The sequence below is a fragment of the Erythrolamprus reginae genome, chromosome 10, assembly GCF_031021105.1.
Source record: "Erythrolamprus reginae isolate rEryReg1 chromosome 10, rEryReg1.hap1, whole genome shotgun sequence".
NCBI classification, from domain to species: domain Eukaryota; kingdom Metazoa; phylum Chordata; class Lepidosauria; order Squamata; family Dipsadidae; genus Erythrolamprus; species Erythrolamprus reginae.
In genome coordinates, this window is record NC_091959.1 from 3,013,030 (window position 1) to 3,040,836 (window position 27,807).

A 27,807-nucleotide genomic window follows, 5' to 3' on the forward strand; every position below is an offset into this window, starting at 1 on the left:
TAAAACACAGGAAATAGTATAAGGGCAGAGTAGATGAACCAGGAGGTCTTTTTCTGCCATCAATCTTCTATGTTTCTGTTTCCTTCCTTCCTTCTTTCTTTCTTTCCTTCCTTTCCCCCTCCCTCCTTCCTTCCCCCTTCCTCCCTTCTTTCCTCCCTTTTCCTTCCTTCCTTCCTTCTTTCCTTCCTGCTCCCTCCCCCCCTTCCTTGAGCCACAGTGGTGCAGTGATTAGGCTGCGGTACTGCAGGCTCCTTCTGCTGCTTGCCAGCTGCCTGCACTTTAGCAGTTCAAATCTCACGTGGCTCAAAGTTGACTCAGCCTTCCATCCTTTTGAGGTGGGTCAAATGAGGACCCAGATTGTTGGGGGCAACAGGCTGACACTGTAAACCGCTTAGAGTGGGCTGCAAAGCACTATGAAGCAGTATATAAATCTAACCCTGACATCTATTTCTATTGCTTCCTTCCCTCCTTCCCTCCAACTCTGTTATTCTGTTATTTCTCACAACAAGAACCCTGCGTTCGCCTGCCCCACATCAACCACCCTTTCTTTCCTTCCTGCATTTCCTTTTCCACCCTGGGGCTTCCCCACTCGGCGCAACCTTGCAATCGTATCGTTCCCCCTCCTCCAGCTTTCCAAGGCCGGCATCATTAATTGTTTTCAATTGCAGAGGAAAGCTCCGTTTATTTGCCTGTGCCAGTGGGTTTCTTTATCAGTGTGAATGAGGCAGGAATAATATTAGTATTTAATTGTATTTTGGGTGGAACGCATCTTCCCCAGGGAGCGGATAAGCGCAGCTGAAGAGCCAAGAAGTGAAAGGATAGACAATTAGAACATTTCCCTTTTCCCCCATGCCCGGCACCGCTTTGATGAAAATGCTCGTCTCCTCTTGCCTTTATCTGACCTCTCCCTGGTTCTTCTCGGTGCCCAGATGCTTCGATAAGTCAGATAGTCTAAATAAAATGTCACGGATGTTCTTCTTGCATATTTGGGCAACCTCTAACTTAATGAGGAATAAGCATCCTTCCCTGTACAGGAGAAAGCAGCTATGGATCCAGGGGACTGGAGTAAAAATAGGTACTGCTCAATTCTAGGGAAGAGAATTGGAACCAACTTCCCCCAGAGATTTGTACTGCCCTCACTCTCCTCATTTTTCGAAAAGAGCTTAAAACACACCTATATCAACAGGCCTGGGGTCTTTAATTGAGGGTCGCCGATTGCTGAGTTTGGAATTTTTTGGCTGAAGGAGAATTTATTTATTTATTTTGTCCAGTACACAATTAGGGTTTTAGTGGGTATATATATATACACACACATAGTAAAATACATGATGAAGGTTATAGAGGAGATACTCATAGTAAAATATATCTAAGAAAGAATAGAAAAGAAAATATAGTAATAGAACATATCAATGAAAGAATAGAAGAAGAGATATAGGAATAGAAGAAAGGTATAGGAGATATAGGAGAGCAATAGGACAGGGGACGGAAGGCACTCTGGTGCACTTGTACTCACCCCTTACTGACCTCTTAGGAATCTGGAGAGGTCAACTGTGGATAATCTAAGGGTAAAGTGTTGGGGGTTTGGGGATGACACTATGGAGTCCGGTAATGAGTTCCACGCTTCGACAACTCAGTTACTGAAGTCATATTTTTTACAGTCTGGAGCAGTTAATATTAAGTTTAAATCTGTTGTGTGCTCCTGTGTTGTTGTGGCTGAAGCTGAAGTAGTCGCCGACAGGCAGGACGTTGCAGCATATGATCTGAATGAATGATGGGTAGGGCGCCCCTGCATTGATTGACGTTTGCTCTCTGGAATATGGTGATAAGCCCAAGTTTCATCTCCTGTTACTCTACAGTTGAGAAAAAACTCACCTTCAATCTCGAAACGGTCAAGAATTATCGGGCGGCATTGACTCTGTCGATTTTGTGAGCTTCAGTAAGCATCTTACTGTTCCTCTGTGAACATTCTCTGCAAGAGCTATGTGCCTTGTAAGTTTGCTTTCTGGATAACCCTTGTTCGTGTCTGGGAACTGGAGGAGATTACCAGGCTGAGACCAAAGGAGGAGGGGTCAAATGTGTCATCAGTAATGAGTCCCTGCGTGCCCACAAGAGATCTAAATCCAGCCCACCTTGAATGCCTTTCTTATCTCCCGCTCATTTCCCTGGACTGTTAGTTGGCCAGATTCTTGTAGAGAGCTTAAAATTGCAATAAATCTTTACGCTTATTTGAGCTGCCTGAATTTCTTGATTTCCCTGGTGCTTTACAGAAGCTCCCAACAGGACACGAAATTCTTAACATACTGAAGGAGGCCCTTTCTAGCTAAGGATGAGGCCCGCTGTTGTGGTTAGCTCTGGCCCTGCTCCTGCCCCAAGGACTGTGGATGTGGGGGAGACATGCACATGCTGCAGGCCTGTTTTGCCCCCAGTGGAATCTGATGATGAAGTCTCCTCTGACCAAGAAGACATGAGTGACAGGGAGGAGGAGAGTGTGGCAGACAGCTCAGAAAGAGGTCAATTATCTAGCTCCTCCTTGGATTCAGCCACACATGCGGAGAGCGATGCCTAGGCAGCAACAACTGAGAGATTATTATCAAAGAAAATGAGGCCACCTGTGGTTGGGTGGGGCTGTGGTCATTAGTGTGGCTGCTATAAATAGCCGCCTGTGGGTTTGGCCATTGTGGAGGATTATCTGATCGTCGTGTTTCGTGACTGCTTTACTGACTTTGACCTTTTGTGTGCTGATTTTTCCCCGCTTTGAAACTAAACCAGAGCAAAGTGTGTTTCACTTTGTGAAAGAAGAAGGACTGTGAATTACCTCACAGCTGCAAGCTAAGTATCACAGAACTGATAAGGGACTTGTACCAATTACCAGTTTGTTTGGAGACGAGGGCTCTTTGCTATACCAAAAGAGGGCTTGGTTTAAGTGGATTTACATTATAAAGAACATTGTTTTGAATTTTCAAATGTGTCTGTGTCTGAAATTTGTACCTGTGAATTTTTGGGAGGAGTCTACCAGAGAGCCCGACAGAACACCCGCAAACTAATTTCTCCCCTTTTTATTCTTTTCCATCATGTGTTCCTTACTTCCCTGGTCAAGAAACTTGTCTCTCTTGAGACGAGCATGGGAAGAACTGGCTATAGAATTTGGCATCACTACTGGAACCTCTATGAGGAGAGATCAAAGGGACTGGGATGTTTTAGTCCTGAGAAGAGAAAGCCGATGGGAGAGATAATAGCCCTTTTAGAATATTTAATGTGAGATTGAACAGAAGAAGAACATGACTTGTCTTTTATCCCAGACAGTGGGACATAGGCTAATGGACTAAACAGACTCCAGCTGAATGTTAGAAAAACTGTCCTAATAGTAAGAGCAGATTGACCTTGGGATCAATGACCATCAGGTGCAAAGGATCAGGACCCTATGTTAACTTGCAGCTCAGAAGATTTATTGCTCAAGCCTTTACGCAAGAATCTGGCCAACTGAAGTTCAACGTGAAATTGGTGCCAGGTAAAAATCATCGGAATTCAGGAGGGGTTGGACTTGGACTGTTTACAGGGATAGGCAAGGTTGGCTCTTCTATGACATGTGGACTTCAACACCCAGAATTCCTGAGCCAATCGTGCTAGCTCAGGAATTCTGGGAGTTGAAGTCCACATGTCATAGAAGAGCCAACGTTGCCTAGCCCAGGTTTATCGGAACGTAATGATTCTGAGCTGATGACTTGCTTAACTCCACTTCCCACAGCTCTGCCTGTTCTTCTTTTAAAATTACTAAAGGAAGGAAGGCCCTCTTCTTCACTGGATCTATTCAGAAAGAACCTGCTAAGTGTCTCACCATGTCTAGCCACAGTGGCGCACTTCTGCTGACTGCCACCTGACTGCGATTTGGCAGCTCAAATCTCACCAGGATTAAGGTTGCCTCAGTTTTCCCTCCTTCCAAGGTGGGTCAAATGAGGACCCAAATTGGGGCGAGGCAAAATCTGCTTCCTTTTTCAGACGTGTTGACATTGGAATTCCTCCAGGCATTTTGGGGGCATAAAATTCAGGAAGCAAAATCATTAAGAGAGGATGGCAAATCATTATCTATCTACCTATCTACCTATCTACCTATCTACCTATCTACCTATCTACCTATCTACCTATATCTACCTATCTACCTATCTACCTACCTACCTACCTACCCACCCACCTACCCACCCACCCATCCATCCATCCATCCATCCATCCATCCATCCATCCATCCAGAGAGTAGCTATGGGAGACATTTCATCGGCTGCCTTTAAGATCATCATATAACCAGCCAAGTCTCTCTCTCTTATGCAATGATGGAAAGAAGAACCCAGGATTGCGCAACCTTGATACACCTGGCTGTGATTTCTCTACCCCCAAAGTGGAGAATCGGTGATTGTATTTGATGTTCTGTCATTTGGAATTGGCCTCCGTTGCAGTGATTCAAACCCACCTGAGATATCTGGGGGTCTTCTTGCTGTTGAGCTCAGGTGTGAAGCCTGACAGCCGGTATTTACTACAAACCCATATCGGTTCAACTTGTCATAGTTTCTAGGAGAGAATCCTGGGAAATAATCATTTGGTGAAATGTGAGACACCTTTGAGTTACAGGTGCCAAACAGCCTTCACGGACCTGTCATTCTCGAAAAAGTCCTGTGGAGAAAGAATGACGTTAAATTCTTTGATTTCATAATGCCTCTGTGTCATTTCTTCAGTGTTGGCATAGTTACCTTGACCGAAAAAAATAATAATCTTAGTTATAGTCCTTAGCTCCTCAGGCCGTATCTTAAACACGTTTGTGGTGTGTTTGTACATTTGTGTGTTTGTGTGTTTGAAAGAGCCGGGGGTGGCGCAGGGGTTAGAGTGCAGCACTGCAGGCTACTACAGTTGCTAGCTGTAGTTCAGCAGTTCAAATCTCACCACCGGCTCAAGGTTGACTCAACATTCCATCCTTCCGAAGTTGAAACTGATGGCCAAGCCAAACTGATGCTAGATAAAGGTCAATGGGTCAAAGGGTCACTTCCACTATGGGCGATTCAAGATGGCAGCCATGGTCTCTTGAGAAGAGCAGCTGTTAGGAATTGCAATCCTTGGTGATATTTCATTGTAGGATCATATAAAGTAAAAGTTGAAATGTATTACTTTATTTATTTATTTATTTATTTATTTATTTATTTATTTATTTAGTTAGTTAGTTAGTTAGTTAGTTAGTTAGTTAGTTAGTTAGTTAGTTAGTCCAATACACAATGAGGGTTTTTAGTGGGTATATATCTATATACACATAGTAAAATATATGATGAAGGTTATAGAGGAGATACTCAGTAAAATATATCTAAGAAAGAATAGAAAAGAAGATATAGGCATAGAACATATCAATGAAAGAATAGAAGAAGAGATATAGGAATAGAAGAAAGGTATAGGAGATATAGGAGAGCAATAGGACAGGGGACGGAAGGCACTCTAGTGCACTTGTACTCGCCCCTTACTGACCTCTTAGGAATCTGGAGAGGTCAATCATAGATAATCTAAGGGTAAAGTGTTGGGGGTTTGGGGATGACACTATGGAGTCCGGTAATGAGTTCCATGTTTCGACAACTCGGTTACTGAAGTCATATTTTTTACAGTCAGGTTTGGAGCGGTTAATATTAAGTTTAAATCTGTTGTGTGCTCTTGTGTTGTTGTGGTTGAAGCTGAAGTAGATAATGTAAGATAATGTAGAATGTAAAGCATGCTCATGATGAGTCATTGGGTGTGAACTGCAATGTGATTGGGCCAGAGCATTATAAGATGCAAATCACCTTCACCATTCACTTGTGGGTTGTTGGTCTTGTTGGTTTGGTCGTTTGCAGTGGCTGGTGGCTGGAACAGTTTGAGTGTGAGCTAGATATTGAGCAGAACTGAGATAGTGATACGAAGAAACCTGGATAGGTTTAGTATCTACTAGAAACCTGGATTGTTTTTGTATCCACTTGTAACCTGGATTGGTTGAACATCTACAGTACTTGTAAGTAAGCTGAATATAGCCATGTCCAGTCAGTGAAGCAGTGGAAGTGATGTGCCGGTGCCTGGAGGCTGTTGGGGTCTGGATGGGTGTCAACAAGCTCAAACTCAACCCTGACAAGACGGAGTGGCTGTAGGTTTTGCCTCCCAAGGACAATTCCATCTGTCCGTCCATTACCCTTCATGGCATTGGACCAGAATACCTCTGGAACTACCTTCTACTGCACGAATCCCAACAGCCGATAAGGTCCCACAGAGTTGGCCTTCTCCGGGTCCCATCGACCAAACAATGTCGTTTGGTGGGCCCCAGGGGAGGAGCCTTCTCTGTGGCGGCCCCGGCCCTCTGGAATCAACTCCCCCCAGAGATTAGAACGGCCCCCACCCTCCTTGTCTTTCGCAAGTTACTCAAGACCCACCTATATCGCCAGGCATTGGGGAATTAAGACATCTCCCCCAGGCTTTCTTATATTTTATGTTTGGTATGTATGTGTTGTATGGTTTTTACATTGTTGGGGTTTTTTAATGTAATTTTATTATTAGATTTGTTCCATCGTTATACTGTTTTTATTGTTGTTGTGAGCCGCCCCGAGTCTTCGGAGAGGGGCGGCATACAAATCTAATAAATTGAATTGAATTGATGTAACGTTCCTGTAGATAGAATACTGAAGATATTTTTCACTGAAGAGTAAAACTACTGTTTTATACAAACGTGTCTTCATTTATCTGGTTCATTAAATTGCCACAATAGATTCTGATATCTTATCTAGTCCTCCTGAGTTACTCTGCTTATATATATCCGGACAGCACCCTCCCATCCAAGCTTAAATCTGCTTAGCTAGAGGAATGTTACTCCAGACCCTCTGACCATATTCTTCATCTTAGCTCCACTTTTGCTGATGCTCTGGTTTTTGTTGGTGTCTCGGTGAAGACACTTAGCTTTTCCATGCCTCATTGCTGTTGTAGGGTCCCTTCCAAGTCCAGCCTTTACTGGAGCTGAGGCTTTTGCACTTTGGAGAGGGTGACATTTCATTCAGGGTGTTTGCGCGTTAGAGGAGCTGACATTTCACACCGTAAGGACCTGGTATTTGCAAACTGGGACGTTGGCATTTTATGCATTGTTACCATCTTGCGATTAGAGCAAGGCCACCGAGCTCTATAGATCAAAATGGTCATTTTTCCCCCCTCCTTAGGGCGTGCATGAGAGATTTGGAGAAGATATAAGGAAAAGGGATGCTGCCCAGCTCCTAATAATGGACAGGTGTACTTACCTCTTAAAATATGTGCATTCTTTGTCGTTTGTTTCCCTTTGAACTTTGTGTAAACGGGTGTCGGAACCGTGCAATTATGAGACTGAATGTCTTGAATAAAGATAGCTAGGAAGCAAAACCAAAGCTTAAAAGAATAAAGTGAAATTGACTTTAAAAACAAATAGAAACATAGAAAAACAGAAGTCTGACGGCAGAAAAAGACCTCATGGTCCATCTAGTCTGCCCTTATACTATTTTCTGTATTTTATCTTAGGATGGATATATGTTTATCCCAGGCATGTTTAAATTCAGTGACTGTGGATTTATTTACCACGTCTGCTGGAAGTTTGTTCCAAGGATCTACTCCTCTTTCAGTAAAATAATATTTTCTCACGTTGCTTCTGATCTTTCCCCCAACTAACTTCAGTTTGTGCCCCCTTGTTCTTGTGTTCACTTTCCTATTAAAAACACTTCCCTCCTGGACCTTATTTAACCCTTTGACGTATTTAAATGTTTCGATCATGTCCCCCCTGATCGAAACATTTAAATATGTTAAAGGGGCCACAAGAACCCCTTTATAATAAATAACCTCTTGGAATGATTCAGCCTATATATAAGTCTCATATACTGTATAGGTAGCATCAATGGTATAATCCAAATTTATTTACTACCGGTTCTGTGGGTGTGGCTTGATGGGCATGTCTTGGCTTGGTGGGTGTGGCTTGGTGGGTGTGGCAGGAGAAGGATACTGCAAAATTCCCCATTCCCTGCCCACTCCACCCCGGGACCAGGCAGAGGTGGTATTCTCCAGTTGTCTGAACTACTCAAAATTTCTCCTACCAGTTCTCCAAAATCCATCAGAACCTGCTGGATTTCACCCCTGGGTAGCATGAAATAAACTCATAGCACTTTTGAACTCTGATTGCATTCTTGGTTTTTTTATGCTCAACAGACATAAGTCGAGGTGTACGTATGTAGAAATGTCTTATAAGGACCCCAAAATTTAGGATGGTGACCACATCTGCATGATCTGAACACATCACTTCCTAGTTTCTGGTGATGTGATTATTTATTCAGTAGTAGCTAGATACCCATACTTCATTACGACACTATGTGATTGGACTTGATAAATTGACAGTTAAAGCGTGAAAATTAATGAGTAGTTACAACCGGGCTTAATACATTGACACTTAAAGCGTAAAAAAACTATGCAGAATGTGTAACTCCTCAGCACCAGAGCTTATTAATATAAGGCAACTGGCAGTTGGAACGGAGTTCTTTTCAGGTGGGGAGGGGGAGTAGAATGTCTAAACTCCCAGCCTGCAGGCCAGATGAGTCACGTGCTGGCCACACCCATGCCCAGGTTAGTGAAGGGGTAGAACCAGAGCTTATTAATATAAGGCAACTGGCAGTTGGAACAGAGTTCTTTTCAGGTGGGGAGAGGGAGTAGGACATCTAACTCGGAGTGTGTTAATATAATACTGTATAAGAAACACTAATGATCTGATGGTCATTTTGAAAAATCCTTTCTTAGCAAGCACCTAGAAGCCAAGAGGAACATATAGGCCAATTTTCAAGTTTGTAGGCTTTACAGTTCTGGAGATATCATGATGAGCGTGTGGCATTTGGCTTTTATCTCTATAGATTAGACTTGAACACTGCTTATCTTGCTATGGCCAACCTCTTGACTTTCCTGAAGTCCCATCTGTCTTTCCTGAAGTCCCATGCGCGTTGCTCGTCCAGCTTGAGTTTATCCTCCAGAAACAGATTTTAAACCAATCCGTAGAAGACACCATCAGCAAATTCCTTCCTCCTTGTTGCCAAGCAAACAGGGCCATGACAATCAAATCTCTCAAGCCTGACTTTCCTTTTATAGAATCATGTTACTTGCTGGCTTGTTTGATCTTTGCCCTTCTGAACAGAGTTTTTTTCCCCAACTGTTTATTATCAATGATATTATTAGCCGTGCGGGCTTTCATGCAGAAAACCATTATGGTATTTAGCAAAAACTCAAGTGTGACAGAATCAATCTCAGGGAAATATTTCTCTAATGGTTCCCCCTTGTTCACCCCCACCTCCCCTTTTCTTTTGAAAGAAAAAATCAAACTGGAAGACAATTCTTTTGGTTAAGCGATTGGTTAAAAAGGAGCATCTTTAATGGAAGAATCAGTCTGGCTTTAGACAAGAATTTCTGAGAATAGAAACGGCTTAAACAAAATGTTGTGGCTTTCTTGAGTTGGTAGTTCCTTTAATGGGGTACTATTTTCTGCTTGATTGTTTGTTTGTTTGTTTGGTCCAAAGATGGGCTACAAAAATGGTGGAAGGTCTTAAGCATAAAATGTATCAGGAAAGACTTCATGAACTCCATCTGTCTAGTCTGGAGGGCAGAAGGGAAAGGGGGGACATGATCGAAACATTTAAATAGGTTAAATGTTTAAATAAGGTTCAGGAGGGAAGTGTTTTTAATAAGAAAGTGAACCCAAGAACAAGGGGACACAATCTGAAGTTAGTTGGGGGAAAGATCAGAAGCAACATGAGAAAATATTATTTGATTGAAAGAGTAGTAGATGCTTGGAACAAACTTCCAGCAGATGTGGTTGGTAAATCCACAGGAACTGAATTTAAACAGTTTAAATTTGAGCGGTGTATAAATATTGCTGTACTGCAGGCCACTAAAGCTGACTGCTAGATCTGCAGGTCAGTGGTTCAAATCTCATCATCGGCTCAATGTTGACTCAGCCTTCCCTCCTTCCGAGGTGGGTCAAATGAGGACCCAGATGGTGGGGGCAATAGGCTGGCTCTGTTAAAAAGTTCTATGGCTAACAGGTTGTAAGCTGCCCTGAGTCTAAGGTGAAGGGCGGCATTAAAAAATCGAATAGATAGATAGATAGATAGATAGATAGATAGATAGATAGATAGATAGATAGGTAAGTAGATAGGTAGGTAGATAGGTGATAGGTAGGTAGGTAGGTAGGTAGGTAGACAGGTAGATAGATAGATAGATAGATAGATAGATAGATAGATAGATAGATAAATAGGTGATAGGAAGGTAGGTAGGTAGGTAGGTAGATAGATAGATAGATAGGTGATAGGAAGGTAAGTAGGTAGGTAGGTAGGTAGATAGATAGATAGATAGATAGATAGATAGATAGATAGATAGATAGATAGATAGATAGATAGATAGGTGGTGGAAGGTCTTAAGCATAAAACGTATCAAGAAAGACTTCATGAACTCAATCTGTAGAGTCTGGAGGACAGGAGGGAAAGGGGGGACACGATCAAAACATTTAAATATGTTAAAGGGTTAAATAAGGTCCAGGAGGGAAGTGTTTTTAATAGGAAAGTGAACACAAGAACAAGGGGACACAATCTGAAGTTAGTTGGGGGAAAGATCAAAAGCAACGTGAGAAAATATTATTTGACTGAAAGAGTGGTAGATTCTTGGAACAAACTTCCAGAAGACGTGGTAGATAAATCCACAGTAACTGAATTTAAACATGCCTGGGATAAACATAGATCCATCCTAAGATAAAATACAGAAAATAGTATAAGGGCAGACTAGATGGACCATGAGGTCTTTTTCTGCCGTCAGACTTCTATGTTTCTATGTTTCTAGGTGATAGGTAGGTAGGTAGGTAGGTAGGTAGGTAGATTTTGGCTGTGCTCAAGAATTGAACTGATTTATTTTTTTCCCACCACCTTAGAGTGTATGTAAATGTACAATGAAATGGGACCTTAAAAAGATGCTGTAACTCTGTGGAGCACATAGCTGAATAAAATGCACACCCGATAACCTGCTGAGCTGGCAGAAAAAAAACCCTTGGGTTCAGCCAGAGAGACGTTCTGTAGTTAAGAAAACGCAAAGCCAGGCCAAAACACTCAGCATTACAGTAATGCCAAGGAACGATGGGAGGGAGCGAGCAGGGGTTTTCGGTAACAAAGCCAATCTGAGCCTTCATCTCATTACACTGTAGACTCCAGTTGGGTGTCTTCCACCCTTTCAAAGGATGGTCCGTAAATTCCTTCTCCTTTATTTCTTCTCCTTCTTCCTTACGCTCTTGCTTTTCTCTGGTTTCTGGACCAACTCTGGTCTCCAAACAGTCTTCAGCCATAGCCCCATGTAGAGCACATTGCAATAGTCTAACTGTGAGGTGACAAGGGCATGAGTGACTGTGGGAAGAGCCTCCAGATCCAAGTAGGATCGCCATTGGTGCACTAGGTGAACCTGTGCAAAGGTCCCCCTAGACAAGATGGGCCACTTTAAGACTTGTGGACTTCAACTCCCAGAATTCCTCAGGCAGCAAAGCTCAACACCTCACCTCAGCAAAGCTGGCTGAGGAATTCTGGGGGTTGAAGTCCACAAGTCTTAAAGTGGCCCGGGTTTGAGACCTCTGCCTTAGACACAGCTGTCAGGTGTTGATCTAATCTTAGCTGCGAGTCTAGGAGGACACCCAAATGGTGAAGGGGTTAATGTCTCTCCTGCCAGAACCAAGGCAGGACAGTCGACATAGTCTTTCGGAGTCAGTATCCACAGCCTTGCGTAGGGAAGGCTGTACTTACTATGCTCCAAATTGATTCTCAATCAATTTTTGAAACAGAAGGAGCAATGGTAGGGTCCTTATCTCCGTGTTTTCCCCAGGTGCGTCTCAGAATTTTGTATCTCAAGTGTTGTGGGTATTGATCTAGGCAAGAGCCCACTGGCTAGCTTGGAGCCATTGTTTATCTTTGGCAGTATCCTTTGGCATTTCGGGGTCAAAGCGAATGAATATCTGTCTTACAACAGTAATCCAGTTGGCCTGTGATGTAATGTTAATCAATCGCACCACCAGGAAGCTCACTGGGCAGAAATCCTTCAACGTCCAACACATTAAGCAAGGAGCTCAGAGAAAGAAAGAAGAGAGAACACAGGAGGCTTCCTGTCCAAGAACTGGCAGACACGTCAGCCTCCTCCTCCTCCTCCTCCTCCTCCTCCTCCTCCTCTTCTTTCCTTCCTTCCTTCCTTCCTCCCTCCCTCCCTTCTTCTTCTTCTTCTTCTCCTCCTCCTCCTCCTCCTTCTTCTTCCTTATTTGACCCCATGACAATCATTAAGTGTTGTACCTCCTGATTCTTGACAAATGTATCTTTTCTTTCATGTGCACTGAGAGCATCTGCACCAAAGACAAATAATTTGTGTGCCCAATCACACTTGGCTAATAAATTATTCTACCCTACTCTACTCTTTTCCTTCTTCTCTTCCTCCTCCTCCTTCTTCTCTCTTCCTCCTCCTTGTCCCCTCTCCTCCCTCCCTCCCCTTTCCCTCCTCCTCCTCCTCCTTGTCTATACCAAACATTAAACTACCCAGATGAAGCTACCTTCTTGGGTTTGTTGTTAGCCAAAAAATAAGTCACGTTTCTGGTAGAAGCTGACATACCAGCAGACAAACTGGGCTCTGTGTCTCTCCACATATTGGAGGTATGAAAAGATATAATAATATTCATATACATGATACTAGTAAAAAAAAAAAAACATTAGGAGAGGGGAGGGAAGGCACTTATGCACGCTTCTTACTGATCTCTTAGGAATCGGGAGAGGTCAACAGTGGAGAGTCTAAGGGTAAAGTTTTGGGGCTTAGGTGATGATACTACAGAGACTGGTAGTGAGTTCCATGCATCAACTACTCGGTTACTAAAGTCGTACTTCCTGCAGTCGAGTTTGGAGTGGTTTGCTTTAAGTTTGTATCTGTTGTGTGCTCGAGTGTAGTTGCTCGATGGTTTCCTGCCTTGCCCTAATTATTATTATTTATTATTATTATTTATTGGATTTGTATGCCGCCCCTCTCCACAGATTCGGGGCGGCTAACAACAATGATAAAAAACAACATGCAACAATCCAATTTAATAAAACAACTAAAAACCCTTATTATAAAACCAAACATACACACAAACATACCATACATAACTTGTAATGGCCTAGGGGAAGGAATATCCTAACTCCCCCATGCCTGGCAACAAAGGTGGGTCTTGAGTAATTTGCGAAAGACAAGGAGGCTGGGGGGAGTTGATTCCAGAGGGCCGGGGCCGCCACAAAGAAGGCTCTTCCCCTGGGGCCCGCCAAACGACATTGTTTGGTCAACGGGACCCAGAGAAGGCCAACTCTGTGGGACCTTATCGGCCGCTGGGATTCATGCGGTAGAAGGCGGTTCCGGATGTATTCTGGCCCAATACCATGTAGGGCTTTAAAGGTCATTACCAACACTTTGAATTGTGACCGGAAACCGATCGGCAGCCAGTGCAGGCCGCGGAGTGTTGCAGAAATGTAGGCGAATCTAGGAAGCCCCACGATGGCTCTCGCGGCCGCATTCTGCACGATCTGAAGGTAGCCCCATGTAGAGAGCGTTGCAGTAATCGAACCTCGAGGTGATGAGGGCATGAGCGACTGTGAGTAATGACTCCCTGTCCAAATAGGGCCGCAACTGGTGCCCTAATGCTTGTTCATGCCATAAAGCAGTTCCTAGACCTGAGTTGGTGGGCTGGGGGCACTTGCCCCTTCAGAGGGTGTCATGGATCATTCTCTTGCTTAGTTCTCTTGGCATCTGCCACTGCTTCTCTCCTGATCTTGGGGGCATCAATGCCAGCGAGCGAATGCATTTTCTGAATCGGTGTAGTCTTGAGACCGCCTGTCACTATGAGCATCCTGCATCAGCAGGCTGTTGACTTTCATTCACTATTCGGTGGCTTCTCTCCTGCCTAACTGTAATATAATTAATTCCTTCGCTGCCTTGCCTGTGTTTTGCATTGAGCCAGTCTGTGATCCGGCTTGTGTTTCCTTTCTGTTTCTCCCCTCACTTGCTTCTCTTTCCCTTCTTGATCAGCTGATACGCCCACGGATTATCCTGTTAAGAGGCAGCATAAAGACTTGTCAACTCTTAGGCAGGAGTTGGAGGGGGAAATAACTTCTCTTAACGTTTTTAGTGAATGCTTTATTTTCTGCTTCCTTGGTTGCGTCTCGGTATAATTGGGATGAGCTTGAGATCTTCCAGTGATGCAAGTAAGGGAAGGGGAGCACGGATGCTGTAATACTATTTTTGGTTAAATGGTAAGAAGCCCGAGGTGTAGAATTCCACCGAAAGATAGAGACAGAGAGATGGAGAGAGACAGAGAAAGGGAGACAGAAAGACAGACAGAAAGACAGACAGACGGAGAGAAAGAGGGAGAGAGAGAGAGAGAGAAAGATCGACAGATGGATAGATAGAGAGGGAGAGAGACAGAGAGAAAGACAGAGAGAGAAAGACAGAGAGAGAAAGACAGACAGATGGAGAGAAAGAGAGGGAGAGACAGAGAGACAGAAAGAGAGAGACAGACAGAAAGATCAACAGACGGAGAGAAAGAGAGGGAGAGAGACAGAGAGACAGAAAGACAGAGAGACAGAAAGACAGAGACGGAGAGAAAAAGAGGGAGAGAGACCAAGAGATAGAAAGAGAGAAAGAGAAAGAGAGAGACAGAGAGACAGAGATGGAGAGAAATAGAGGGAGAGAGACAGAGAGAGAGAAAGAGAGAGACAGAAAGAGAGAGACAGAAAGATCAACAGACGGAGAGAAAGAGAGGGAGAGAGACAGAGAGACAGAAAGAGAGAGAGAGAGAAAGAGAGAGACAGAAAGACAGAGAGACACAAAGACACAGAGAAACAGAGAGAGAGAGACAGAGAGAGAGACTAAGATAGAGAGAGAGACGCACAGAGAGAGAGAGAGAGGAGAGGGAGAGAAAGAGAGACAGAAAGAGAGAGAGAGAGAAAGGAAGATAGACACATAGAGAGAGAGAGAATGAGAGAGAGAAAGAGAGGGAGGGAGCAAGAGCAGGAAAGAGCGAGAAAGAGTGAGAGAGAACACTTCTATAGATCCCATCATCACTCACAATTATCCACCACATTCAAGGCAGAGAAATTGAGCAGAGATTTCTCCTACTGTGTTTTGGGTTCACCATTAACCAGAATGCTTAGCTCATCTATCATCCTACAAGATGGAATTTAAGAAATGTCTTGTGGATTTAAATTGCTTGCCTGAAAACTTTAGTTGAGATGTCCATATCCAGCTGGCCCACAACCTCTCCAGAATAGGTTCTACCAAGGAGCTCTGAATGGAACGGTATTGCCATGAATCCATCATTCCTAGCAGCGTGGACTCTCCTAATTTATCCAAAAGTAAATAACTGTAATAAGCTGGGCACCTTTTGACCAGCTAGAAAACAACATATACAACTTTCAATTTCAAAGATTGAAAAATAAAGATGATTGTTAGAAGTAGAGATTCTCCATCACTGATTCTAGCACGGGCCATGAAAATACGGTGTAACGTGAGAACTTGGATGTTGGAGTAGAAAGGATTTGCCAGGTGTAGCAACACAAATTTGATATGAGATGACTATTAACCAACAGACCACCAACCAAATTCCTTGTTTGGTGTCAGCCCAAAGCAGTAAATCAGTCATTCTCAACCTTGGAAGCTTTAAGAGGTATGGACTTCAACACCTAGGAATCTCCTGGGAGGAAACAGGGCCTCCACCCTCCCTGTGGTTTCCCCAATGGCACATATTAGTTGCTATTATATTGAATCCTATGGGGAAAATCGCTTTTCTACTGAAGAACAGTACGAATTAAGTTCGTAAGTAGAGGTACCACTGTATCCTGAATGTTTTGTTTTTTTCTTATTTTTAAAAGAATGATGCCTCTCAGGGACCGCCTTCTGCTGCACGAATCCCAGCGACCAGTTAGGTCCCACAGAGTGGGTCTTCTCCGGGTCTCGTCAACTAAACAATGTTGTTTGGTGGGGCCCAGGGGAAGAGCCTTCTCTGTGGCAGCCCCAGCCCTCTGGAACCAACTCCCCCCGGAGATTAGAATTGCCCCCACCCTCCTCGCCTTTCGTACACTCCTTAAAACCCACCTCTGCCATCAGGCATGGGGGAACTGAGATACCCTTTCCCCACTAGGCCTTTACAATTTATGCATGGTATGTTTGCTTGTAGGTATGATTGGTTTTAAAATAAGGGTTTTTTAATTGTTTTAGTATTGGATTTACATGCTGTTTTTTTATTATTGTTGTAAGCCGCCCCGAGTCTACGGAGAGGGGCGGCATACAAATCCAATAAGTAAGTAAGTAAGTAAGTAAGTAAGTAAGTAAGTAAGTAAGTAAGTAAGTAAGTAAGTAAATAGATAAATAGATAGATAAATAAATACATACATACATACATACATACATACATACATACATACATACATACTCAGAGTAGGATCTACAGAAGACAAAATTCTCATAATTCCCCAAACCCTGGAGTCTCCAGTGATGGGGAGGAATTGTAGGTAGCCTACAAGTCCATCAAAACAAGCATCGGAGAAAAATGAGCCAATCCTCTCTCATAGACAATCCATGTCGTAAGAGGGGGAAAAGATCTGTATTTCTTCTCTGGAAAAAAAATCTCTGCGGCGGTTCGTGGCCTAGATTTCAATATTGCTTCTTGGTTTTTTCAGTCTAATTTCAGAAACTGCTGACTTGGGACAACATTTTCTGGCTTGCGAGCTTCATCCCTTTGAAAGGGATTCCAAAATGCTCTTGAGTGTCAGAGGTATAATATAGTATAGTATGTAATCTGAAGCAATTGCAATGAATAAGTAGGGCGCCATGAAAATTCCCAATTATGGGAAGTTTCTAGGAATGCTTTAGCTGCCTTGGAAAGCATCTCATGTGCCTATAAAAGATACAACTCCATCATGATCCTTTTATCCTTCCCCCAAACAATCATCCCACAAACTTATGAAATAACATTTGATAAAAGGATGAACTGATTCAAAAAGACAAAACTTAAACTCTAACTCATAGTAAAGATCTTAAAAGCTGTAGAGTAATCGGGTCAACAGGTAAGTTGACACTATTTACGACATCTGAGAAATTTATAGATATGACTTTATCTCTTCTTTCTTTCTTTCTTTCTTCTTCTTCTTCTTCTTCTTTTATTTTCAGTTTTTCCTCTTCTCCTTCCTTCCCTTTTCTCTCTTTTTTCTTTCTCTCTCTATGCTGCCCACCCCTGATTATGGGGTTTAAGACTTTTCACTTCCTATCCTACTCAATGACCATTGCCCTTCTTGGCATCGGACCAGAACACCTCCGGGACCGACTTCTGCCGCACTAATCCCAGCGACCAGTTAGGTCCCACAGAGTTGGCCTTCTCCGGGTCCCGTCGACTAAACAATGTCGGCTGGCGGGACTCGGGGGAAGAGCCTTCTCTGTGGTGGCCCCGACGCTCTGGAACCAGCTCCCCCCAGAGATTAGGATTGCCCCCACCCTCCTTGTCTTTCGTAAACTTCTTAAGACCCACCTCTGCCGTCAGGCATGGGGGAATTGAGACATCTTTCCCAGGTCTATATAATTTATGCATGGTATGTTGTGTGTATGTTTTTTAATTATGGGTTTTTTAGTTTTTAAATATTAGATTTGTATTTTACATTGTGTTCACTATTGCTGTGAGCCGCCCCGAGTCTACGGAGAGGGGCAACATACAAATTTAATTAATAATAATAATAATAATAATAATAATAATAATAATAGCAACAACAACAACAACAACAACAATAATAATTGCAGCAACATTGTTGTTAAGCAAGAATGGGAATCGGCCCCGGTTGTAATATTAAACAACTAAAGCACAATCTATTTACAGCTTATCCAAACTCAGCCATCTTCCTAGGCGTTGACCTTCACCCGCCATAATTCCCCGTCAACATGGCTGGGGATCATGGGCGCCGTGGTTTTAATAATGCCAAGTTGGAAAAAGTGGATCGTTGGGAATTGTAAGGTTGGAAAGGCAGCAGATGGGAAGGACATCTGTTTGTGGAAGATTGCGATAGGTTAACCTGTACAAATAGTGCTCGTTTTGCCTCTATTAGTTTGACCTTTAGCTTGTTAAATGGGCCACTTATTGTACTCTTGCCGGAAAAAAGTAGAAGAGCAGGACAAAATTAGGGTTTTGGCAATTTTGTTGCATCTCCATGACGAAGAACATTGTCAGCCCAGGAGGACATGCTTAATTTTTAAGTGCTTTCCAGACAAACGTTTCTCTGTTTAAAGAAAAATTCTCAGAATTCACATTCCTGCAGCCATTAGAGGCAGCTAAACAGACATAATGGCAGCTTACGAGGCAAACTCTTGCCAATTGTAGTCTTCCCATCAAGACATTGGTACTAAAAATATAAACAGCAGTTTCGTAGCTGCCTAAGTGCCAGTAAACAACCTTAGATCCTTCTGAAAGGTCTTGTTCTTTGACAAGCAATCTACTCCCTCAAGTGTTAAATTAATGGCACTCTGCCACCCATATTTCTAGTTTGCACCTGGGAAGTTGACTTTACAGGATTAGAGTGAGATGATTCACTAAGCACTAAGAGTCGTTCATCTAATATTGTGTCGCTTTTGCTGTGGCAATATTACGCTGCTAACCAGAGTTTACAAAACATTTGCTAGACCAATTCTGGAATACAGCTCACCTGTCTGGAACCTGCATTGCATATCAGACATCAAGCCCCGAGTCTTCGGAGAGGGGCGGCATACAAATCGAATAAATAATAATAATAATAATAATAATAATAATAATAATAATAATAATCAATACGATAAAGATAATCGAGAAATAGTTCACAAGAAGTGAAATATCACTCGGTTGTTGTCTTTGTGCGTGTGTGGACACGTTGTGCGCCAATGTTATAATGGTGCAGACCACTTTGTTTTCTGACACAAATGGCTTGACAGGAAAAACCTACAAGAGCCTCCACAGAAGTCCTATAAATTGCAGGTGGTGATAACATACACAACGGGGAAAGAGGAGGAGGAGGAGGAAGAGGCTTTACTGATATTTATAATTCTCCAGATGCTGCGTTGTTCCTTTGCATAGATTAGCATAAAGCGTTATGTAAGTTGGCACCTGGGGAGGAGAGTGAGCTGAGAATGGTGTGTTCTTTCGCCTTCCAGTATAGTTATTTTATTTTATTTGCTAGGCATTAGTAATGGGTTTCACTTACCTTGGCTTTGTGTGCTTTTACACATATGCAGATCATCCATAATGAGGTCTAGATGGGTGGGCGGAGCCTTCTGCCACTGCTGCTAACAGTTCACCCGAACCAGGGTGAACCGGTAGCAACTCACCATTGATAAACATGCTTTATGCCATGCTTCGTATCGGAGCAGCGTGCAACTGTGAAAACACTCCCCGTCTGGGGGAATCGATCGAGAAGGACATGCATGTTTCAATTCCCCCATGCCTGGTGACAAAGGTGGGTTTTAAGGGGTTTACGAAAGGCAAGGAGGGTGGGGACAGTTCTAATTTCCGGGGGGAGCTGGTTCCAGAGGGTCTGGGCCGCCACAGAAAAGGCTCTTCCCCTGGGACCCACCAGACGACATTGTTTAGTCGACGGGACCTGGAGAAGGCCAACTCTGTGGGACCTAATCGGTTGCTGGGATTCGTGCAGCAGAAGGTGGTCCCGGAGATATTCGATTGGTTTGACGAAACAAACCAACAAATAAAATAGATAAATTTGAAAAGGTCTGCCCTATGGAATCTCTCACCAGGGGGTGGTGCAAAAGAGGTTCTCATTTCACAGGAAAGAGAAACGGGGTCAAAGGCTCTAAATAGCTTCGTTTTGCCTCTTTTGCATTTCTTTCTTTCTTTTAAAAAAAAAAATTCTCCCTCCCAGCAGGCGGAAAGGCTGAGTTAATTATATCGAGTTTATTTCTCCTGTTTTGGTGGGCAATCAATCTTAACAAATTGTATAGCTCCCAGTCTTAGAAGAAAGGGAAAGTGCAAGCAATCCTGGTAGGGAGAGAGAACAAAACACAAAGCAGTTGATTTTTTTCCCCTAGTGCTTAGATGATTACAACACCTTCCCTTGGCATTTTTTGTCTTGTTTTCCTCTTGGATTCCCTGTCGGGAAGAGATTAGAGGAGTCAAAGATGGGGGGGGGGGAAGAAGAAGTTATAGAAAACTGCTGGTGGAGCAGATTGATAGGCCTTTTAGGGATGATGGGCTGGTGGGTTTTTTTTTCCTTTTCTTTTTAAAGGAATAAAGAACCGAGCAAACTTCACAAACGTCGAACAGAATCATTTACGGAAACAACTTGTTGTTAAAAATGATTGGAAGTGGGTATAGAATAGAATAGAATAGAATAGAATTTTTATTGACCAAGTTCAATAGAGTAGAGTGGAGTAGAGTACAATTGAGTAGAACAGAATTATTTATTGAAGTATTTATTTATTTATTTATTTATTTATTTATTTATTACATTCTTACTAGGAATATTTGATCAAAAAAATTGAAAAGAAATACTAGTATATTATATTATAAAATAGGATAGGATAGGATAGAATTCTTTATTGGCCAAGTGTGATAGGACACACAAGGAATTTGTCTTTGGTGCAGATGCTCTCAGTGTACCGCTACCGAGCAGATCAGCTGCTGGGCGGCCGCAGCAGCAGCGAGCAGACGAAGATCGGGGTTTCCCCGCCGCCCACGCAAAGGGGAAACCACGATTCGGCTCCTCGCTGCTGCTGTGCTACCGAGCAGATCAGCTGCTGGGCGGCCGAAGGAACCTTCCCTGGGTCTTCCTCGCTGGGGTTGGAGGGATGGCATATTGGGATTTGGGACTCCTCCGAAATTCCTTTCCTCCTCCTACCCTCCTAGCCTTTTCCTGACGTTATCATATAGCCATCAAGGCACATAAGCATTGACAGGCCCATCCCTCTCTATAAATTTATTTATTCATTTATTTATTAGATTTGTGCTTCTTATGACAGCCTGGATGTAATGGTTGAGACGTATGGAAATTTCCTAAAAGTTTGGGTTTGAGCTCAGTTATTTTGCTCTTCTGCAAACCTCTTTCACCAATCCTTGCATCTCTGTTTTCTTTTACAGGAATCTGGTCAGCACAGAAGACCTTAGCCAGACTGCTGTTCCTGGTAAGTGCTCCGAGGCCTCTCCATTTTATAAGACAGAGTGTTGTGTTTATGTTGCACCCCTGTGGGGGGTCTGTTGCTTATTCTAGTAAAACAGCAAGTAGATTAAAACAAACTTTAACAGTCGGGCAACTCCGAGCTGCGGCTCATCAGATATATATGGTGGACCCACAAGGTTTTTAAGAAATCTCCTGTTACTAAGTGGAGGCAATGAACTGAATTAAAACTGGACCATCTAAATGTTAATAAAATAAGGAGGTATTTTCTCATGCAGGCAATGCTAGTAGAGCATTGGCTTGTTATGAATGACCACAGCATATGGGGATCCCACACTGATTACACAAAGTAATGGTTGTTGGTAGTTCAACATTGCCAAAATTAAACAATTTAGAGGGACTAAATAATTCCTGAGCTACTGGGCTATCTCGTCCTGTTTGCATTGCATTGGCCTGGGGAAAAAAAAAAGACACAGGGAGCCTTATAAAAAGTCGAGGCACTGATTTTATAGAAGAGGACCAACTGGACAATCTATCTCACTTCAAATGGCCTCAGGCTTCTTCTGCAATAAAATCAGGAACAGAATCAGAATTATTACAATTGGAATGGAGTGGAGGGCGCTATTAGGATGGCCAGGAAATCTCAGTAGGAGCTGTCTATGGTGCTGAAGTGCTGTGCAATTGTCCAATCTCCTTCTTACTCATACTCAAGCCATTCCTCTGTCTGATAGCTGGGTCATTCTTCGTCAAGTGGACCAAGTGTCCACTTGACTTATTTTTGCAGCCTTATTTGAAAAGAAACCGTCAGAAAAACAACATATACGATAGGGGGAAAAACGCTACTTCAAATGGAATAAAAATGAAGATGATTGAAGGTGAGAAAACAGAGAGCTCTGTTTCCTTACCTTCAATCTTCTTCATTTCTTTCTATCACTCTGTTTTCTCACCTTCAATCATATTCATTTTTATTTCATTAGAAAGTGCAATTTTTTTTCCTATCATATATGTTGTTCTTATGATGGTTTCTTTTCAAATAAAGCTTCAGGTCCAACTGGTTCACTTGACAAAGAATGACCCAGCTTCCACTTTCTATCCCAACTAAGGACATAGGCAGTTGTCAGTTTCACACCCAAACATGCAATTTATGGGAATTTCCCCAGCCTATGGTCTTCTCTGACTTTTTCATGTAAATGGAGGCAGGAAGAGAAAGCTCCCCCTTTCCTTCTTTTCAAGTCAACATCCCATCTATCATTTCCGAAATTGACCTTGTGGGGTTTTTTTTAAGGGTGTTATTCATATTTTAAGGCAGTGATGAATCAATCTGCTTTGTGTTGCACTTGTATATACTTGTTTTCAAACAGTGGGTGGGTTGATTGAATGGATATTTGTGTATTTAATTGGTTCCTTGGATTTTAGATGTAACTTCTAATTTTAATTTATTGTATTTTGAGGCTTTTAAACAAACAAAACATGCAAAGAAAAAAAGAAAGAAAATGTAAGAAAGGAGACAGACAAATGGGTTTATAAACTTATAGAACATATAAAGCATTCAGTTTCGGTGGTGTTCGATATTTGCACAAAATAAATTTTTTTTATTTTTATTATTATTATTATTATTATTATTATTATTATTATTATTATTATTATTATTTATTGGATTTGTATGCCGCCCCTCTCCGCAGACTCAGGGCGGCTAACAACAATGATAAAAAACAGCATGTAACAATCCAATTTAATAAAACAACTAAAAACCCTTATTATAACAACCAAACATACACACAAACATACCACACATAACTTGTAATGGCCTAGGGGGAAGGAATATCTTAACTCCCCCATGCCTGGCCATAAAGGTGGGTCTTGAGTAATTTGCGAAAGACAAGGAGGGTGGGGGCCGTTCTAATCTCTGGGGGGAGTTGATTCCAGAGGGCTGGGGCCGCCACAGAGAAGGCTCTTCCCCTGGGGCCTGCCAAACGACATTGTTTGGTCGACGGGACACGGAGAAGGCCAACTCTGTGGGACCTTATCGGCCGCTTGGATTTGTGCAGTAGAAGGCGGTTCCGGATGTATTCTGGCCCAATGCCATGTAGGGCTTTAAAGGTCATTACCAATACTTTGAATTGTGACCGGAATTGTGGAAAGCAGAGGAGAGGTGAGTGGGTGTAACAAAAGGGAATAGTGGTCTTCAGAAGAAGGAAGGCTCCTCAGGGACCGGCTGTATCTCTGCCGGATCCATGCCCAGAGGAGGAGGACAGTGAACAGGAGGGGGAGGACCAGGCAGACGGGGGAGAGGAACGTCAGGAAGAGGAGGAAGGAGAGCAGCCTGAGACCCCCGGCGGGGGCTCTCCCCAGCTAGTAGCCTGGATTCATTGGATGAAGACGCACAGGCTATAATAGACATGAGGCAGAGACATGCAGCTCAAAGAAGGGGCCAATTAGAAAGATATTTCCATCCCTGAATTGGCAACAGCTGGGTTTGGGTGTGGTTCTCCTCAGCAGGGTTGAAAAGGCAGGCCCGCCCTTACAGTCTCATGGAGAGTTATCAACTGGGAGTCCTGTGACCTTGCTTCGATTCTTGGTGTCTCTGATCTTGGCTTGTGGCCTAGAAGTCTGGAAGACTTGGGGGAGGCGTGGGTTTTATTATCTCCAGAGTTGTTTTTGCCAGCAAGAATCCTGTTGTATTGCCTGGCCTTCGTGAAACCTCTGTGAAGCTTCATCGTGTTCCTGTCTGTAAGAACAGTTTTTGTTACCTGTGTTTGCTTTCCAGTATATAAACTGCCTTTGCTTTTTACCAGTGTGTCTGGATACTCTTTTTGGTTGGTGTTGGCGTCTGGGGGGACCCAGACAGAACAGCTAGGATGCTTTATTGGCAGCATAGCAAAAAAAGAGCTTTTCCCATACGAATGTGCCCAGTGCATTGAGTCTGCTTCGCTCGGAATTAATGCCTCCAGCAAGGTAGAAATGCTAAACTGCTGAAAAACAGTGTAATAGAAAAATCAGTGATGTGTGATGGGGTGGAGCAGAGGTTGCCCAAACCTTTAATTTCCTTGCCTGGAATACAAGCTCATCCACCCCACAGGGCTCAGATAACCTACAAATTAAAGGCTTGTTCTTTTTTCTTTTTAAACCCCCCCCCCCCCTAATAAATAACAAAATAAAATATATCGATTCCGAAGTAGGAAAAGATGCCTACTGTCTTTACAGAATATTTTTGGAGGCGTCCTTATGGGTCCAGCTACACCGGGAAACTAATTGTTTTAAGACTTTAAGTAGGACACTTGGCTGCATAGCTAGAGGTATAACAAGCAGGAAGAGGGAGATTGTGATCCCGCTATATAGAGCGCTGGTGTGCTCAAATGCTGGTTTAATGCACTTGTAAGCTGAACAAGTAAGCTTGTAATGTTGTATGTGTATTGAGAGTTATTGACTGATTTAAATGTCTATGACTAGGACTGTTCTTGACTAAGATATTTGCCAAAGTAAATAGTATTTTATGTACTTAATGTATCTGGATTGTGTTACTGAATTATTACTAGTATCTCTGGGCTACCAGCTGGATATCGGCTATAACTCCACGTTTCCTCTGTGTATGTGTATCTTTGACCACTCAGGGGTCACTCTGCACACTCCTTAACACTTAACAGATGGGTCTTGAGCCCTTCATTTCTTGCCTAGAAGAAATAGGTTAAAAATCAATAGGATTGCAAATGTTGCAATGAGTGGGATTTGTTGACGAGTAGGAGGGAGGACAAAGAGTTGGCATTTAGTATTTTCCTACTACCTTCATAAGTAATTTGCTTTTTTCAAAGAGGAAAGAAGGGAGATGGATTCCTCCCTCCCTTCTCTTTCCTTTCTTCCTTCTCCTTCCTTCCTTCCTTTTTTCTTTCTTTCTTTCTTTCTTCCTCCCTTCCTTCCTTCTTCTCTTTCCTTCCTTCCTTCTCCTTCCTTCCTTCCCCTTCTTTCCTTCCTTCCTTCCTTCCTTCCTTCCTTCTCCTTCATTCCTTCTCCTTCCTTCCTTCCTTTTTTCTTTCCTTCTTTCTTTCTTCCTCCCTTCCTTCCTTCTTCTCTTTCCTTCCTTCCTTCTCCGTCCTTCCTTCCTTCCTCCTTTCTTTTTTCTTTCTTTCTCTCTTTCTCACCAATCATCTATTTGATGTGACTTGCCCAAGTCATTTCTCCCCTTGGCCTGTAATTGATTCTGCCATGGGTTTTGCACAGATGATTTGCACTGTGGTCTTTTTCTCATTCCTGCATTATAGTGTGATAGGAGACATTTGAGCATGACAGGAATTCAATTCTTTTCCCAGCTTGCTTTCGCAGAGGCACATCTGTGGTTGACATCCACAAAAGTCCAAACCTTCTCAATTGCAAGGTTGCTTCTCCTACAAAGGTTTTCACAGGTGAGGAGTGGGGAAGAATGTCTCTCGCACTGGACATTTGCCCTTGGGCAGAGTTTCTCAACTTCAGCAACTTTTAACATGTGTGGACTCCAACTCACAAAAATTCCCCAGCCAGAAAGCTTAAACTTGCTGAGTTCAGAGACATTGCCCTAGGGGACATGTGCATTGCGATACAAAAGGCCTTCAAAAAGGATGATTTAGTTTTTCTAGATAAATGGTCAAAGCAATGGAAACTGCAGTTTAATGTTTCCAAATGTAAAATAATGCACTTGGGGAAAAGGAATCCTCAATCTGAGTATTGCATTGGCAGTTCTGTGTTAGCAAAAACTTCAGAAGAGAAGGATTTAGGGGTAGTGATTTCTGACAGTCTCAAAATGGGTGAGCATAGCTAGAGGTATAACAAGCAGGAAGAGAGAGATTATGATCCCCTTATATAGAGCACTGGTGAGACCACATATGGAATACTGTGTTCAGTTCTGGAGACCTCACCTACAAAAAGATATTGACAAAATTGAACGGGTCCAAAGACGGGCTACAAGAATGGTGGAAGGTCTTAAGCATAAAACGTATCAGGAAAGACTTCATGAACTCAATCTGTATAGTCTGGAGGACAGAAGGAAAAGGGGGGACATGATTGAAACATTTAAATATGTCAAAGGGTTAAATAAGGTTCAGGAGGGAAGTGTTTTTAATAGGAAAGTGAACACAAGAACAAGGGGACACAATCTGAAGTTAGTTGGGGGAAGATCAAAAGCAACATGGGAAAATATTATTTTACTGAAAGAGTAGTAGATTCTTGGAACAAACTTCCAGCAGACGTGGTTGGTAAATCCAGTCACTGAATTTAAACATGCCTGGGATAAACATATATCCATTGTAAGATAAAATACAGGAAATAGTATAAGGGCAGACTAGATGGACCATGAGGTCTTTTTCTGCCATCACTCTTCTATGTTTCTATGTTTCTATATATAAAACTAAGCTTAAACCTTGTGGGATTACACACAACACCGGAGAGGGAATGGAATCGGATAGATGACCATGCTCAGTTTCTCCCAGTTGGGTTTGGAGAGGGGTCCCTGCAGTGGATCAACAGGGAAAGAAACTTGTAGACAATCCTAGAGTTGATCTGGTAGAAAGGCCACAAATGCTATTCCGTCCTAGCAGGGAGTTTGGAAATTGTTTGAAAAGCAGATGAACGGACCGGCTAAACTCTCCACCCACCTAAACGTAAATGCCCATAGTGTGCCAATAAACACAAGATGGGAATCCTTGTTGTTTGCCATCCCGGTCTCGGGTTAAGACAGCAGAGGAGGAGTAACAAGGCTGCCACAGCTGGCAACAAAGATATTCTTTGCTGCTGCCTGTTGGCACCAAGCCCAGATGGAAATGATAGCGAGAGTCATGTCCATCTCTCTCTCTCCAGCACCAGTCTCGCCTCCATCTGATCTTTTAAGTGGATCCAGAGCTTAGCCGTCAGCAAGCTTTATGCTGAAAGCCTGTTAGAAGCAGACGAGATATTTCCTTCTTAAGTGCTCCCATCTTCTTTCGTGTTGATGGAAAACTCTGAAGTGAAGAGGGGCTTGGTTGACCTCCTCTTTAGGGTGGCCGTCTTCCCTTCCAGCCTCCTGGGCTTTTGGTGAATTTGGCTATAGGACTTTCTTGCAGGGCTCTCGCAGCTGCATTCTGCATGAGTCCGCGGAGAGGGGCGGCATACAAATCTAAATAATAAATAAATAAATAAATAAATAAATGATCTGAAGTTTCCGAACACTTTTCAAAGGTAGCCCCATGTAGAGAGCGTTACAGTAGTCGAGCCTCGAGGTGATGAGGGCATGAGTGACTGTGAGCAGTGAGTCCCGGTCCAGATAGGGCCGCAACTGGTGCACCAGGCGAACCTGGGCAAATGCCCCCCTCGCCACAGCTGAAAGATGTTTCTCTAATGTGAGCTGTGGATCGAGGAGGACGCCCAAGTTGCGGACCCTCTTCGAGGGGGTCAATATTTCCCCCCATTTTTTTCCCCTGGGTTTGCAAAACACAGTACAGTGGTACCTCGAGATACGAGTTTAATTCGTTCCGGACCTGGGCTCTTAAGTCGAGCAGCTCTTATCTCGAACGACTTTTCCCCATAGGAATTAATGTAAATAATTTTAATTGGTTCCAGCCCTCAAAAAACTCACAAAGTTAGTCTAAAT

General features: G+C 43.0%; 1 protein-coding gene across 2 annotated transcripts in view; it reads left to right on the forward strand.

Moving 5' to 3' along the window:
• The window catches only part of LINGO1 (leucine rich repeat and Ig domain containing 1), a 336,332-nt gene that overhangs the window by 92,325 nt on the left and 216,200 nt on the right, over positions 1-27,807 (forward strand). For both annotated transcript variants that reach the window (XM_070763556.1, XM_070763557.1), the window contains exon 3: positions 21,179-21,222. The gene's annotated coding sequence lies outside the window, so the exon portion shown is untranslated. The remainder of the gene's footprint in view (positions 1-21,178; positions 21,223-27,807) is intronic.